We start from the raw sequence: 16,920 nt of genomic DNA, 5'->3' as shown, positions 1-16,920 counted from the left end.
TAATGTTGCTGGCCACCACAAATACAAACTAAATATTTCGCATTTTATATTTTGAAAAATTAAAAACATTGGAAGTACCAAGCATTGTCTTCAACTAGCAATTCTACCTTTGGAATAATATCTAAAGTAACTAATTGCATGGGAATGTAAGAATATTCATGAAAAGATACTTATTTAAGAATTATCTACTTTTGTAATAAACTGTACAAAACTTAAATGATATTAAAGCACTATGCTATTATAATTAATTATATATATTCATGTTTATTAACATGTGAAGGTCTGCACAACAAAGAGCTGAAGAAAGAAAACAGAAAACAAAAAATGATCCCATTCGTGCAAAACAGGCTTCATGTATGTGTGTGTGTGTGTGTGTGTGTCTGTATGTGTAGGGGTGTGTGTGTGTGTGTGTTGAAAATCTCCTTTGTTTAGCATGTTTGAAAGAATATTTATTAAAATTTTAAGAATGATTATGCCTGATTCTATTTTCATGTAGTATATTAATTTTTAGAATAGATATGTTGTTGTATTAATTAGAAAAATTAGTTTTATTTTCAAAACACTTAATTTGACTCCCAATTCTCCTTTTCCCACTTTCCCCTCTTCTGTTTCTTTCTCACTGCTCTTCTTGCCCAGCTTTGCTCCTCATATATTATGCCCCTTTTGTCTTCTGAATCTTTCACTTTTCTCTCCCTTTCGCCAGTAGAAATGTAGCTGCCAAATTAGCAAAGTCAAATATTCAGGAATTGCTTGTTGCATGGCTATAGAATGTTCCAATTGCCAAATAATAAACTTTGAAAATCACAGTCATGCGTTTAAGAAATATTTGGTGATACAATTCATTGATCACTGGCTGAAACGTTTTAATAATTGCTATAAAAAATATATGGATCTCAATGTAATACAACAGAGCAGAAATCTGGACATTCTGCCTGATCATAAGGCTTGCTATACACAGTATAATAAACTGAATAATGGCCCCCAAAGGTATCCGGTCCTAATCCGTGGAACATGTAAGTATTACCTGATTTGAGAACGTGTGTTTACAGATGTAATTAAGAAAATAATTTTGAGGTGAAGAGATTCTCGGATTGTCTTGGTGGGCTCACTGTGAATAACATGTATTCTTATAAGAAGGAGACAAAGGGAGATTTGAGACACACAGAAGAAGAGGAAGAAGAGAAGAAGGCAGTGTGATCCCCTGGGCATAGACTGGAGTGATGTAGCCATAAGCCAAGTAATGTTGGCAGTGACCAGAAGCTGGACAAGGCAAGAAATGGATTCATCCTTTAGTCCCCAAAGACAGCATGGCCCAGCCAACACTTTACTACAGTCCAGTGATACTGATTTTGGACTTCTGGCCCACAGAACATAAGGCAATACATTTATGTTGTATTCAGCCACTAAGTTTGTGATAATTTGTTATAACAGCTACAAGAAACTAATCCATATGACATTGTTTCAAGATCCCATGGATTTGCTTATGAAATTTTCTCCTCCTGGGAAGACTTTATAATATATTTCATTACTTACCAAACTTGGATTTTTCTTAAAAATCTAGTTAACATGCAGACCTATTATATAGCCTTCTTTGGCATAGCACTTCTGGCATTTTAATAGGCAGAAACAAATTCTCCCTAATGTGTGTTTTCATATGACTCCTTCAACATTTGGATTCTAGTATTTGTTTTCTGTATCATTCACCACACATCCATATCTATTTTCCCATGTTTTCCCATATTATAACTTCCTCTAGGATATATACAGTTTTACATATTGTTCCCAAAATTCCCAGAATCTGACTTAATTTCATTTAATAGTAACTACATAGCTGAATACTCTATGTACAGTCCCATGTACAATTTAGACTCTAAAAAGTACTATAATGGAATAATTTCAGTTGTAAGATTGTATGTCCAAGATCAGGTTTTCTGAATTGTTCTAAGACTATCTTTCCTATATTGACTGAGTTCGCTTTAAGCAGTCATTGTCCACATATTGCTGGGAAATGTTTCAAAGAGTGATATGGTTGGACTGTGTCCTCACCCAAATCTCATCTTGAATTGTGTGATGGTTAATATTGTCAACTTGATTGGATTGAAGGATGCAAAACATTGATCTTGGATGTGTCTGTAAGGATGTTGCCAAAGGAGATTAACATTTGAGTCAGTGGGCTGAGAAAGGCAGACCCACACCTAATCTGGGCAGGTACCATCTAATCAACTGCCAGCATGGCCAGGTTGTAAAGCAGGCAGGAAAACGTGAAAAGGCTAGACTGGCTTAACCTCCCAGCCTACATCTGTCTTTCATGGTGGATGCTTCCTGCCCTCAAACATCAGACTTCAAGTTCTTCAGCTTTGGAACTCAGACTGGCTTCCTTGCTCCTCAACTTGTAGATGACCTATTGTGGGACCTCGTGATGGTGTGAGTTAATACTACTTAATAAACTCATATACATATATATACCATAGTTCTGTCCCTCTAGAGAACTCTGACTAATACAGATTTTGGTACCAGGAGTGCTTCTAGAGGAAAAGAATAATAAGGAAGGAGTTCTTTCATTAGTTTTGAGGTTTCTGGATTTGGCTGCTTAATATGACTAGATGCAAAAATGCTAAGGATTCTACTTTTAAAAGTATGTAGAAAACTGGTAGTCCTTGTTATGAACTGTTTAGAGAGTTATGCAAAATAAATGCTCTTGGCACTCCTGATTCACTGCTTGTAAGAGCCAAGGAGTTTAGTGACTCTATACATAAAACCTTTGACTATATGTGGAGACTTATGGAAAATAATGAAGTTGATTGGTTGCTCCTAAGTTCACTGGACAAAGTGATGAAAGGGATTCAGGGATTCTGTCTCCTGGTTTCAGAAGCAGATATTGAGACTCAAATCTGCTAAGATTTCCCTGAGTGAGAGTCTTCTTTCCTGTAGAGAGACAGAGTTTAAATTATGGAAATCAGACACAAGCTCTTATCAAGCAAGCAGCTGACCTGCAATGAAAAGTGCATGCACAGCCTCGCCAGGTGTCTACTGTTAAAGTGAGGGCATTGACTGGAAAAGAAAAGGACCCTGTAACTTGGAATGGGGACATGTGGGAGGACCCTGATGAAGCTGGGGACACTGAGCTTGTAAACTCTGATGAACCTTTTTTGCCAGAAGAAACAACTTTCCCATCCCCAGTGGTGGCAACACCCCCTCCCCAACTCATGCTGCCATCAGCCTTCCCACCTTTGTCTGAGGAGATTACACCCTGTGCTGCCTGAGGCAACAGTGATGGCCTCCCCTGAGGAAGTTTCCAGGCAAGATAATGTTGATTCTCCTCAGGAGCCGTCTCCAACACCCCTGTTTGATTCTGGGCCTATAACTAAAGTCCCAGTGGACCCCTAGAGGTGAGGTTCAGAATGTGACCTATGAGGGGGTGCACTACACTCAAACAGAACTGCTTGACTTTTCTTATTTATATAAGCAGAAATCTAGATAACTTGCATGAGAATGGGTATTAAGGGTGTGGGATAATGGTGGAAGGAACATAGAGTTGGATCAGGCTGAATTTATTGATTCAGGCCCACTAAGAAGGGATTCTGCATTTAATGTTGCAACTCAGGAAGTTTAAAACGTTTCTAATGGTATCTGCTTGGTTACTTGGTTAGCTGTAATGTGGATTAAAAGATGGCCTACTGTGAGTGAACTGTAAATGCCTGATCTTCCTTGGTTTAATGAAGAGGAAGGGATCCAAAGGCTTAGGGAGATGGGGATGGTGGAGTGGATTAGTCACTTTAGACCTACTCGTCCCAGCTGGGAGGATCCAGAAGATATACCCTTGATGAATGCTTTGAGGAATAGATTTGTGAGGGCAGCACCTGCATTTTTTAAGAGTCCTGTAATTGCTGTTCTCTGTGTGTCAGAGCTAATAGTGGGAACAGCAGTCACTCAACTACAAAATTTAAATACAGTGGGAATAATTGAATCCCGAGGTGGCAGGGGTCAAGTGGTGGCACTCCTCAAAGGCAACGTGGACATAGCTACCATAGTGGACAGCAGAGGCAAAACAGCAATCAGAATAGTCTGGCTCATGTAAAGCCCTGGCATTGGCTAATTAATCACAGTGTTCCTAGAAGTAAAATTGATAGCAAGCCTACTGCATTCCTACTTAATTTACATAAGCAGAAAAATTCCAGGTTGAATAGACAAAAGACTAATTTGAATTATAAAAGCAGAGAATCATGGTCTCTCAATCACTTTCCAGACTTGAGCCAGTTTACAGATCTAGAACCCATTGAATGAAGGTGAGGCTGGGTCACCTGGAGGAAGGATTCCACTAAATCACTGACAATTTATGCTGCTAATCTTTCTTCCATCCTTCCCCAAGAAGACCTCTGGCATTTTACCAGAGTAACTGTGCATTAGGGAAAGGGAAATGATCAGAAATTTTGGAGACTACTAGACACTAGCTCTGAGCTGACATTTATTCCAGGGGACCCAAAACATCACTGTGGTCCTGCAATTAAAGTAGGGTCTTATGGAGGTCAGCTAATTAATGAAGTTTTAGCTCAGGTCCAACTTACAGTGGGTCCCTGGACTCATCCTGTGTTCACTTCCCCAGTGCCAGAATGCATAATTGGCACAGACATACTTAGTGGCTGTCGGAACTCCCACATTGGCTCCCTGACTGGTAGAGACCTTTCTGAAGTGATCAAAAACTGTGAAAATATTTGTATCTTATATGAGTGCACACCAGTGTTTGACCTCAGCAGAGAAGTGTTTTAATAATCAAGTGAATAGAATGACCCATTCTGTGGACACCACTTAGCCTCTTTCCCCAGCCACCCCTGTCATCACTCAATGGACCCATGAACAAAGTGGCCATGGTGGCAGGAATGGAGGTTACACATGGGCTCAGCAACATGGACTTCCACACATCAAAGCTAACCTGGCTACAGCCACTGATGAACACCCAATTTGTCAGCAGCAGAGACCAACACTGAGCCCTCATTGTGGCACCATTCCTTGGGGTGATCAGCCAGCTATCTGGTGGCAGATTGAGTATATTGGACCTCTTCCTTCATGGAAAGGGCAGAGGTTTGTCCTCAGTAGAACAGACAATTACTTGGGATATGGGTTTGCCTATCCCGCAAGCAATGTTTCTGCCATGAATATCATCTGTGGACTCAATAAAATGTTTCATCCACCATTATGGTATTCCACGCAGCATTGTCTCTGACCAAGGTACTCACCTTATGGCTAAAGAAGTGCAGCAGTGGGCTCAAGCTCATGAAATTCACTGGTCTTACCATGTTCCCCATCATCCTGAAACAGCTGGATGATAGAAAGGTGGAATGACCTTTTGAAGTCACAAGTACAATGCCAGCTAGGTGACAGTATTTTGCAGGGCTGGTACAAAGTTCTCCAGAAGGCTGTGTATGCTCTGAATCAGCATCCAATATATGGTACCATTTCTCCCATAGCCAGGATTCACAGGTCTGGAAATAATCAAGGGGTGGAAGTGGAAATGACACCATTCACCATCACCCCTACTGATCCACTAGCAAAATTTCTGCTTCCTCTTCCCATGACATTCCCTTCTACTGGCCTAGAGGTCTTAGTTTCAGAGGGAGGAATGTTGCCACCAGGAGACACAGCAGTGATTCCATTAAACTGGAAGTTAAGGTTGCCACCTGGACACTTTGGTCTCCTCCTACCTTTAAGTCAACAGGCTAAGAAGGGAGCTACAGTGTTGGCTGGGGTGATTGACCTGGATTATCAAAATGAAATCATCCTACTACTCCACAATGGAGGTAAGGAAGAGTATGCATTCAATACAGGAGATCCATTAGGGCATCTCTTAGTATTACCATGCCCTGTGATTAAAGTCAATGGGAAACTACAACAGCCCAATTCAGGCAGAACTACAAATGGCAACAGCCCTTCAGGAATGATGGTTTGGGTCGCTCCACCAGGGAAAAAAAACAAAAACAAAAACAAAATGTGACTGGTTGAGGTGCTTGTCAAGGCAAAGGGAACACAGAATGCTTAGTAGAAGAAATTAGTCATCAATACTAGCTATGACCATGTGACCAGTTGCAGAAATGGGGACTGTAATTGTCATGAGTATTTCCTCCTCCTTTTGTTAAAACATGTTTGTGCAGGTATACACTTATTCAAAGAAAATACCTTCATTTTATTTATCATGTGACATCAGATTTATTGACTTCATGTCAGCATTTAAGTGTTGTTAACTTTATGTAATAGCATTTGGGTGGGGGATTGGTGCATTTCTGGTTGTATGAAGGATAATTGTATTATGTTAGGCATAATTATGACCTTATTATTGTCTTTATTTGAAGATTATGTATGATCTCAGAAGATGTGTATGGGTTCAAGTTGACAAGGGGTGGACTTGTGATGGTTAATACTGAGTATCAACTTGATTGGATTGAAAGATGCAAATTACTGATCTTGGGTGTGTCTATGAGGGTGTTGCCAAAGGAGATTAACATTTGAGTCAGTGGGCTGGGTAAAGCAGACCCACACCTAATCTGGGTTAGCACCATCTAATTAGCTACCATCATGTCCAGGATGTAAAGCAGGCAGGAAAATGTGAAAAGGCCAGACTGGCTTAGCCTCCCAGCCTACATCTTTCTTTTATGCTGGATGCTTCCTGCTCTCAAACATCAGACTTCAAGTTCTTTAGATTTGGAACTCAGACTGGCTTTCTTGCTCCTCAACTTGTAGATGACTTATTGTGGGACCTCGTGATGGTGTGAGTTAATACTACTTAATAAACTTCCTTTTGTATATATAGCTATCCTATTAGTTCTGCCCCTCTGGAGAACCCTAATACAAATTATAATCCCCATAATCCCCATGTATCCAGGGAGGGATCTGGTGGGAGGTGATTGGATTGTGGTGGCAGTTTCCTTCATGCTGTTCCTATGATAGTGAGTGAGTTCTCACAAGATTTGATGATTTTAATGTGTGGCACTTCCTCATTCTTGCACACACTCCCTACTGCTGCCTGGTGAAGAAGGTATCTGCTTCCCCCTCACCTTTCACCATGATTGTGAGTTTCCTGAGGCCTCCTAGCCATGCTTTCTGTTAAGCCTGTGAAACTGTGAGTCAATGAAGCCTTCTTGGTTTATAAATTACCCATTTTGGGGAATATCTGTATTGCAATGTGAGAATGGACTAATACAGTAAATTGGTATTGAAGTAATAGGCCGCTGCTATAAAGATACTTGAGAATGTAGAAGTGACTTTGGAACTGGGTAACAAGCAGAGGTTGGAACAGTTTGGAGGGCTCAGAAGAAGACAGGAAGATGTAGGAAAGTTTGGCACTTCCTAGAGACATATTGAATAGTTTTTAACAAAATGCTGATGGTGATGTCAACAATGAAGTCCAGGCTGAGGGAAACTTCATGGGGAACTTATTGGGAGCTGGAGTAAAGGTGACATATGCTATACTTTAGCAAAGAGACTAGCAGCATTTTGCCCCTGCCCTAGAGATCTGTGGAACTTTGAACCTGAGAGAGATAATTTAGAGTATCTGGCAGGAAAAAACAAACAAACAAACAAACAAAAAAACTAAGCAGCAAAGCATTCAAAATTTGACCTGGGTGCTCTGAAAATCATTCAGTTATATGCATTTACAAAGATGGCTTGAACTTGGAACTTATGTTTTAAAGGGAAGCAGAGCATAAAGGTTTGGAAAATTTGCAGCCTCATCATATGGTAGAAAAGAAAAACCCATTTTCTTCAAGTCAGCTGCAAAAATTTGCATAAGTCATTAAGATCCCAATGTTAACCACTGAGACAATGGGGAAAGTGTCTCCAGGGCATGTTAGAGACATTCAAGGCAGCCCCTCTCATCACAGACCCAGAAGCCTAGGAGGGAAAAACTGTTTCATGGGCTGGGCTCAGGGCCCTAATGCTGCTCTGTGCAGCCTTTAGAATTTGGCACCCTGTGTCCCAGTCATGACTACAAGGGGTCAAGGTACAGCTCAGACTGTTGTTTCAGAGGGTGCAAGCCCCAGGCCTTGCTTGCCCCATGGTGTTGGGCCTGCAGGTGCACAGAAGTCAAGAATTGAGGTTTGGGAACCTCTGCCTATATTTCAGAGGATGTATGGAAATGCCTGGATGTCCAGGCAGAAGTCTGCTTCAGGGGTGGAGCCCTCATGGAGAAACTGCTAGGACAGAGTGAAAGGAAAGTGTGAGGTCACAGCCCCCACACAGAGTCCCCACTGGGGCACTGCCTAGTGGAATTGTAAAAAGCAGGCCCCAGAATGGTAGATCCACTGACAGCTTGCACTATGAATATGGAAAAGCCTCAGGCACTCAATGCCAGCCAGTGAAGTGGCTGCCCAAGGCCTTGGGACCCCACCCTTTGCATCAATGTGCCCTGGATGTGAGACATGGAGTCAAAGGAGAATATTTTGGAGCTTTAAGATTTAATGACTGTCCTGCTGGATTTTGAACTTGCACAGGGCCTGTAGCCCCTTTGTTTTGTTTCTCCCATTTGGAATGGGAGCATTTATTCAATGCCTGTACCCCCATTGTATATTAGAAATAACTAATTTGCTTTTTATTTTGCAGGCTCCTAGGTGGAAGGGGCTTGCCTTGTCTTAGATAAGACTTTGGACTTGGACTTTTGGATTAATGCTGGACTGAGTTAAGACTTTGGGGGACTATTAGGAAGACATAATTTTGTTTTGAAATGTGAAGACATAACATTTTGGAAGGGCCAGGGGTGAAATTATATGATTTGGCTGTATCCCCATTCAAATCTCATCTCGAGTTGCAATCCCCATAATCCTTATGTGTCCCAGGAGGGACCCAGTAGGAAGTAATCGAATCATGGGGGCAGTTCCCCACCCATGCTCTTTCATGATAGTGAGTGAGTTCTTATGAGACCGGTTTTGTTTTTTTTTAAGTGTGGCACTTCCTTGTTCTTACACACACTCCCTCCTACCACCTTGTAAAGAAGGTGCCTGGTTCCTCCTTGCCTTCCACCATGATTGTAAGTTTCTTGAGGCCTCCTAGCCATGTTTCCTGTTTAGCCTGTGGAACTATGCATCAAGTGAAGCTCCTTTGTTTATAAATTATCCAGGTTCAGGTAGTATCTTTATAGAAGTGTGAGAATGGACTAATACAAAGAACACGTCTCAGACGTACACTTTTAAATTTATATATCCTAGATATTAGAAGAAATTCAAAGCTTGTGAGGTGTACAATTGATCTGACAACAGTAACCTGAGTTTATCTTGATCCCTCTAGGAAAATAGTCACATACTATTTCTGTTCACACTAGCTTCTGTAATCTCTAATATTCTAATGAATTAATTTTATACATATCCACTGCTTCTCATAAAATGTAATGCAAATATGATTTAGTGCATGTGCATAAAGTCATCTTTCCCTTGGCTTTCATTTATTTTACAGAAATCCTGTTTTGTCACATTATTTTGTGACGCTTCATTTATCATATGTCATACTAAATTTTATAGCATGGAATCTATTTATAACTTTCTATTACAATCTTTTCTTCTAGTCATCCACATCACCACACCATCTGTGAAACTTTTGTTTTATAATGGCATTTAATATCCTTGATATTTTAAGTTTATATGTACTGCAATAAATGAGAAACATTGCCTCTTAAGAGAGGAATATAACTATCTTTTTCCATGCCCATTACTATTTTTATAGCATGCCCATTTTGCCTTGTTAATCTCATTACAATATTACATTTTTAAACAAAAAAGCAAAGTGAGTCCCTTACTTGCTACACTTTATAATTCTTTCCATTGTATTTTATGATGAAATTGTTTTTTATTTCATAATCAATTAATATATAATTTTTACATCCTGCCTTTTAAAAAATTACTGAACATATCATATCTATTTTTAATGGAGTTTCTTAGGCTTGGGGTCATAATTTAAATTTGTTACTTAAACTGCTTTGAATGGATGTATGCTCATTGATATTTGGTGATTCTTAATATTTCACTCCTGAAAAAGCATTATTAAATGTGCTTCACGTATTTTTGGTTGAGATGTTCTCATTAACTCTGTGGGTCTTGTGAATTTCTATGTATTCTTTAAGACTGAATTCAAACATAATTTATTTAATATGAAATGTATCTGAATCCCAAACTCCAGCTCATTATTCCAGCAGAGTTTCGCGTATCTTTTCCTCACTCTTGTAACTCTGTGTATATCTACCTTTATTTCCTCAAGCATAATACTGAATTATAATTGGCATCATGTATATAACGTCTTTCTGAATGTAAACACCTAGGGAGTTGAGGATCTGTTTAATCATTCTTTTGCGTTACTAATTTTGGCAAAGTGCTTGCAGCATATAAATTTCATTCAATACTAGTAGTTACAATTGTGAACCCTGTACCTAAATTATCTGTGTTGAAATCCTGACTTTGCTTTTCCTTGTGTGACCTTGAACAAATTGCTTAACATTCCTGTGCCTCAGTTTTCTTATCAGTAAAATGTAGAGGATAATAATAGTGACTACCTACCTCTTAGGTTGTATTGAAGATTAAATGTATTAATTAGGGCAAAGAGCAAGGAACAGTGTCTAGAGCATAGTATGCACTTATGTCAACTGTTATTATTATTATTACTACCATTATTATCATCATTATTTTAAAAGTATATATTGAGGGAATGTTATACCCAAACCTTAAGAGTATATAGGTAATTTCTTTGGGCTTAAGATTTAAAATATCCAATTACATTATTATAGACTACCAAAATCATAACTGTAGATTTGGAATAAATATTATAAAGTACCTCATTAAATCAGTAGCTCCAAATTTATTTTTAAACAAGTTAAGGATAATTTAAAGAAAATGACCCAGATTACAGATCAGTTTGTAGATGAGGAGGAATCTTACCAGACATGCTTTATTTAAAAAATGGACATTAGATTAACTACAGACTCATTATTTTCCCATATTAACTCATAATAACTTGCTAAATAGATAATTATTTTACTTTTCTATTATCTATGCATAATGAAATAGTTATATACAGACAAAAAATGTTCTATATGCCCATGGGGAGGATAGAAAAGCTACCTAGTCAACTTTGGATCTGGTTAAGAAGATTTTGAGGCAGAATCTTGAAAGTCACAACTGGATTTTTAAAGCTACCTATGGTAAGCACAAGAAAGCATTACATAATTTTCAGGCGGACTATAAAAGACATATAGAGGGCTCAGGATTGTATCTCCAGCCACCAAGTTTCTCAACATAAAATAATGCCCCAGGGCAAGGGTCCAGTCCAGGGCAGTGTCAGTAAAATGTGGCCCAAGATCAGAATCAAATCCAGGGTGCCTTTAAGTTTTTACCAATATTTACAGCAAAGCCTCTTAGTGCCTTTCAGATAAACAAAAAGGCCTCTAAGATTCTTAGCAATGTCTTCCCATAGTATTCTGACTCACATCCAAAACTAGACTTGAGCCTGATTTGAAGGGGATTTTTGTAGGTGTGGCTTTGTCTAATGGAGTGATTTATAAGTTTGTGCATAGAAAACCCATAGAGTTTTTAAAGGGATTGTACCAGCTTGGATGAAAAGTGACAGAAAAAAATTCAAAATAAAAAGAAGAAGGCTGGGAAAACAAGTTATAAACATATGGAACATTTCCTTTCCCCAGAGCAGGAGGAACGGATTAAAAGTATCCAATTGGATACCACAATTGATGTGAGCCAGTGACTGTTCTATGCTTCTCATTTCCTCTTATTTTAACAGGAGTGTTTATTGTAATAATCCTAACTTCATTTTATCTGTGTGCTCTGTCTGTTGAGGGCTGTGTGGTGTGAAGCAGGTCCACAGTGCACTGGTTACCAACTCCTCTGAGTCCAGTGAGATACCACCCACTTATATGCAGCAAGTTGCATCAAATGGATTTATTATTTACAGATAGACAGCAAGGGATGACAAAAGCCTAAGATTTATGGTGAGCTCATCCCGCCAAGGCACAGGAAGTTGACTGGTGCAGATAGGGTCTTGACTGCATCTGCCCCACTTGCACCACAGATGATGAACCTGAAAAAGAAACTTACCTTCTTGGGTTATATACCTCAGGGTCATGTGACTCGATGAGCTAAAGCATTGAAGGACGACATCCTGTTGGTGATGAAAAGTGAGTGACTGGAACAAAACATAAAAGATAACTCCGTTATCTCAGGATGTTGCATTCCCAGCGTATTCTGCAGTTATTCTTGAGAACTATAGGCAAGAAATGAGGGAGAACTGGGTTAGTCAAGGTCACCTGGAGAGCTGTCCTGAGGTGGAATGACTCATCAATTTAGTTTCCATGTCTTTCAGATGAAAATGACTATATTCATGGAGTCACACCTAAGAATAGGAACCAAGAAAATCTGGACTATATTTATATTTTATACACACACACACACACACACACACACACACACATTATATATATAATCCTTGATGCTGAGCCAGAGTCTGATATTGCAATGGGATCAGACTTTGTAGGGAATTGGGAGGTGGTATGCTTTACTTGAATTGTGTTCCCTAAAACATATGTTAAAGCCCTAACCACTAATACCTCAAAATGTGGCCCTTTTTGGAAATAAGGTCATTGTAAATGTAATTAGTTAAGATAAGGTCATAGGATATTATAAAGAGATAAGGACTTAAGGAGTAGGGTGGGTGAGCTGTTAATCCAGTGTGACTGGTATGCTTTTAAGAAAAAAAGAGACACATAGAGAAGATGGCCATGTGATTATAGCGGCAGAGATTGGAATGAAACTCCTACAAGCCAAGAAACATCCAGGATTTCAGACAAACTCAGAATTTAGAAAAGGAAAGAAAGTATACTCTTCTCCAGGTTTCCAAGGGAGCATGGCCCTGTGGACGTCTTGACTTCTCACTTCCAGTCTTTGAAACTGAGAGACAGTAAATATCTGCTTGAAGTCACCCATTTGGAGGCTTGATATGTCAGCCCTAGAAAACTGACACAAGGTGTGTGTATTTTTGCCTGTGGGAAGAATGTAAATAAATTTTGGTCATAGAGAGGACTATGGTGGATTAAAAGTAGGTATAAATTCTTTGCCACACCTCTTAACGGAAGGCAGAGCTTATTCCTTTTCCTCCTAAATCTAGGCTGAATTTATACCTTTATTTGATCAACAGAATATGAAGAAAATGATTCTGTATAGTTTCAAGGACTGAGCCTGAAGAGATCATCAGCTTCTGCTTTTGTGCACTGGGAATACTCTCTCTCTAACCATGTCGAGAGAAGCTCACGTCACATAGAGACAAGATAGAGTAAAACCGAGGTGTTCTGGCTCCAGCTCCAGCTAAGCTCCATGCTAACACACCAGGCTTAACTGTCAGTCATATGAGCAAGCCATTTTGGATCGTCCATCAGCCAAAGCTCAGCAAACCTGTAGCACAAGCATCTAATTGAACACTGTCAGGTTATAGACTCTCAAGGGATAATAAATGATTTTTGTTGTTATAAGCTACTGAATCTTGGGGGTTTTGTAATATGGAAACAATAAACCAAAATATCTGTATTGAGCTCTCATTATGTGCCAGATACTGTGCTGGAAAGTTTATATTTCTTATCTCATTTAATCTTCATCAAAATTTATATATTAGATAGTAGTCCCGCTTTAGATATGAAGAAAGTGAAACTCAAGGAGTTTCAGTTAGAACACTCCTCAGCTATTAATAGAAAAGAACTGAGAAAGGAATCCTACCCAAGATATATTAGAATGAAAAGCCTGTGTGCTTACACATTTAAGTATAATTTTATTAACTGACTATATGACCTTGGTGAGTCATTGATTCTCTTTGTAAAAGCTTTTCTCATTCATAAATCAAAACTCAAAATCTTCACTGTCTAATCTGCAGGGTTATTTTGATGATCTTAGGCACGTATAAAGTACCCTGTATAGCTTAATATCTGATATATCAATCAATCAATCAATCTATCTATCTATGTAAAGTTTGACACTATTTATTTAAAATGATATCTTATATAAGACAAGGAGGCTCCTTGTATAAGGCTCCTTATATGGCATACAAATTTTTGGCTTGAATGGAAAAAGTGATGCCTCTTTTAAAATATTTTTATTAATACAGTTACTGTTCCTTTAATTTTGTGTACTATTTTGCCATTATGAGGAAAATAAGCCACATGTAAGAACAAAATAATGCTCCTCAAATTAGAAAGTTTATAGAAATTCAGAGACATTGGTAATGCTTTATTTTCCATTGCTTGTTTATTCACAAAATCCATTAACTTTCAGATCGTTTCTTCAACCACTAATGTGTATTAGCTTGATTGTTAGTGAATTCATCTCTTTAAGCCATATCACTGTCTTTTCTAGAACTAAACCACCAAAGCTGAAGGCGTTATTAGTTAAGACGCACATTCACATACCTGCACAACCCCTTCAGTTTTAGAAAGATGGCAAGGAGCAAATTTTAAAGAGTGGAGTGTGTCAGGTAGCCACTTGAAACCTGGTACTTAGAGTATGATTTTTCTGCTTGTTCCCAGGAAACTGTGTTCACTAAAATACATTTACCAGAGAAGTATTTCTGTTTTCAGGGAGGCAGTTAGCTTAAGAAGGCATTGTTATTACAGTTTTCAACTGCAGCAATATTAGACAATATACTCACATGTTAAAGGCCAATATTTTTTCTTAGTACCTCTTTGCTACTAAGAAAGCTATGGTTCAGCTTCATAAAAATAAAACAGCATCATCTTTTGGACCAAAGAAGTTATTATTTAATGGGAAAAATAGGTTAAACTATAAATAAATATAGATAGATATATATGCTTGTAAATTCATATATAGTTATGTATTCCTTAATGACAAGGATATGTTCTGAGAAATGTATCATTAGGCAATTTCGTTATTGTATGAACATCATAGAGTGTACTTAAATACAGATGTTATAGCCTTCTACAAACCTAGGTTATATGGTGTAGTCTTTTGTTCCTAGGCAAAAAACCTGTACAACATGTTACTATACTAAATACTATAGGTAAGTGTGGAAAAATGTTAAATATTTGTATATTTAGATATAGAAAAGGTATATTTAAAATCGAGTATAAAAGATTTATTTTTTAAATGGTGCACCTCTATTAGGCACATACCAAGAATGGGGCATGAAGGACTGGAAGTTGTTCTGGGTGAGTCAGTGAGTGAATGGTGAGTGAATGTAAAGGCCTAAAACATTACACTCCTCTAGACTTTACAAATACTTCACAGTTAGGGTATAATAAATTTTAAAAATATATTTTTCTTTCTTTAATAATACATTAACTTTAGCATACTGGAATCTTTTTTTACTTCATAAACTTTTTTTTAACTTCAACTCTTGTAATAAAACTTAGGTTAAAACACAAACACATTGTACAGCTATACAAAAGTATTTTTCCTTATATCCTTATACTACAAGCTTTTTCTGTCTTTGCGTTTTTAATTTGTTTTTTACTTTTTTTTACTTGTTGTTAAAAACTTAAACACAAACACATACATTAGCCTAGGCCTACACAGGGTCGGGATAATCAGTGTCATTCTCTTTCACCTTCACATCTTGTCCCACTGAAAGCTCTTCAGGGACAATAACATGCATGGAACTGTCATCTCCCGTGATAACAATGCCTTCTTCTGGAAAGCCTCCTGAAGGACCTACCTGAGGCTGTTATACAGTTAATTCTTTTTTTTTTTAAATAAACATAGAAGGGCCATCCTCTAAAATAATAATAAAATGTATAGTATAGTGAATACATAAACCAATTACTTAGTCATTTATTGTCATTACCAAGTATTATGTGCTATACTTTGAGTGGCAGCACAGTAGGTTTGTTTACACCAGCATTACCACAAACATGTGAAAATGCATTGCATTGCCACATTATGATGCTTATGACATCACTAGGCCACAGGAATTTTTCAGCTTCATTTTAATCTTATCGGACCGCTGTAGCACATGCAGTTCATCATTGACCAAAATGTCGTTATGGAGTACATGACTGTATGGATACACATATAGAAATATAAATGGAGATAATGAAATAGATGATGATTTAATCAGAGACTCTCCATTATAATAATATCCTCTTACTAATACATTCTGTTAGATTTTCTTCCTGAACTGGCTCTTTACACTGGTATTCCCTTACTCAAAGCTCTTTCCTTTGTCTAAACCTAAGGATCAACTGAATTAACTTTATATAGTCTTATGCAGTCATGTGTCAAGGTGAGCTCCTTGTATTCTCAACACATATCTCCTATGTTAGTCAAAATGGACTTTTCATTGTCCCTCAGAACAATCACGTGATTTTACCTATGCACCTTTGTACCCATCAAGGTATTCTCCTTGCCTGGAATAATCTATTTGTTCCTTTATACTTGTTCAAAATGAACTGAGCTAAGCTCCATATATCCTGCCATAAATGTTCTCTCAGTGATTTTTTTTTTTTCATTCTTTGAAATTCTGTAGTACTCATTGCCTCAACCCCTATCTTGGCATTTTGCCTTACATTTTTGCTTATTTTATATATGAATCCTGTCACACCAAAGAGCTTGACAGGTCTTTAAGAGCAGAATCCATATCTCATAACTATTTATCTTCATTGCTTAATATAGAAAGCCCTGTAGGTAGTGTGCTCATGATTAATATTTGATGCTGATGATTTTAATAAATTTCAGCTATGCACAGATCGTATGTTCCACTTAAGTTCCTGCTCTGTCACAGCCTTGGCATTTGGGAGAATTTGTATTTGTCATGTTATGGTTGCTTTGCCTATATGTTAGCATAGGCAAAGCAACTATAAACATTTTGGTCCAAAGTAATTTTTCTTATAATTAACCAACTCCTAAATTAAAAGCCAACCAAAAGAATTATTGGCCAAACAAG

Source organism: Rhinopithecus roxellana, chromosome 17, assembly GCF_007565055.1.
Source record: "Rhinopithecus roxellana isolate Shanxi Qingling chromosome 17, ASM756505v1, whole genome shotgun sequence".
In the NCBI taxonomy this organism is placed as follows: domain Eukaryota; kingdom Metazoa; phylum Chordata; class Mammalia; order Primates; family Cercopithecidae; genus Rhinopithecus; species Rhinopithecus roxellana.
Note: the sequence above shows the minus strand (reverse complement) of the source record.